Source organism: Vigna umbellata, chromosome 6, assembly GCF_029865625.1.
Source record: "Vigna umbellata cultivar VRB3 chromosome 6, Vumbellata_1.0, whole genome shotgun sequence".
In the NCBI taxonomy this organism is placed as follows: domain Eukaryota; kingdom Viridiplantae; phylum Streptophyta; class Magnoliopsida; order Fabales; family Fabaceae; genus Vigna; species Vigna umbellata.
Window position 1 is genome coordinate 8,983,618 of NC_142170.1, and position 1,395 is coordinate 8,985,012.

At 35.1% G+C, this 1,395-nt stretch overlaps 1 pseudogene; it reads right to left on the reverse strand.

The window, feature by feature from the left end:
* On the reverse strand, positions 1-760 carry LOC124848931 (antimicrobial ginkbilobin-2-like protein pseudogene; annotated as a pseudogene).
* Positions 761-1,395: the final 635 nt, after the last annotated feature.

A 1,395-nucleotide genomic window follows, 5' to 3' on the forward strand; every position in this document is an offset into this window, starting at 1 on the left:
TATAAATTTTGTTATTGTTTGAGAAAGGGGTATAACTCATATCTGAAGTTACAGCTCCCACCTACAAGTCTGGCTCCCTTTTGTCCAGCACAACAATGCGGAAAGTCGTTAATTGCATCAGCAAGACACTTCTTGCAGTCATAGCTAGATAGGTCTCTGGTGCACTGAGCCATCCCATAGAGTGTGTCTGAGTTCTCAAGCTTTTGTTCTCCACTTGCATACAACTTAGGATTGTTCACCCAAGCTTTCTTAGAAATCTCGCTAAGAAATTCTATTGTCTTTAAGTTAAATGTTGTTGGATCCGTCACGCGGTTCCTGTTCCACATATAAAATATGTTTGTGTTATCAATGGTACCAAAAAATTCGGTGTCTGAGTACTTGAACATGCAGTTGTCGTACCATATGATGCCACCTTTGTTGTATGGACAACGACTAAGGATCGCTTCGGTTGCATCATCGACACAAGTTTTGCATTCTGAGGATGACACATCGCCACGACAAAGAGCAAGTCCGTATGGCTTTGAGTTTACGTTATAGCCCACTGAGCTCATTGCAAACCCTGTTGAATAGGTCTTGTAAATGAGCTTGATGACGAGTGTTTTCAACTGTGTTTCATAGGGACTATTAGCCGTGAAGTTCCCAGACTTTGAACAGAAATAGAAAAGAGGGTCTCCAAATGATGTTTGGTGGAAAAATAGGCTTAAAGAAACTAAGACAAGAGTAGTATAGAGCTTTGAGGAATACATTTTATCAATGAGCTATAAAGAAAATTTATGATGATAAATGTTTTTGCCTATAAAATTTAGGAGAGTGAGACTATTTATAGATTGTTTAGAGAAAATAGTTTGCTTTCATCAGGAAAGGAAGCTTACTTTTAATAAAGGTTAAAAAGTTGAAGAAGAACAAGAAAACCAAATCTTAGAACATTTCTTGTGTAGAAAAATGTATAGCTTTGTAAGCTCGTGCAGTGGTACCACTATCTACATAAGATAAGTTTTCCAATTTGTAGTGGAAGTGTATTGCCAAATACTATGGTACCAATATAAAAGTAATATAATAGCACTTACAAAATGAGCAAAGTTTTCTCACAAAATTACGAATACTATGAGCATATCTAATGTGAAATTTCTAAACTTTGCCATTTTTTATTTTTAACGTGAATGAACAGAAGCACCCTCCATTTTAAGCATCGGCTATCTTCGAAATGGGAAAAAAAATATATTGTTCTGAGGTAACATGGATTGGCTCTATAGCATTCGTTATTGGGAAAATTTTATTATATACACTTCTATGAGAGAAAATTACAAAATAAAAACTAAGTTAATTAGTAAATATTCTTTAATAACATTTTTATTTCCAAAATGTTTCGGTAAGGATTTTGTGAGTCCGAGACAC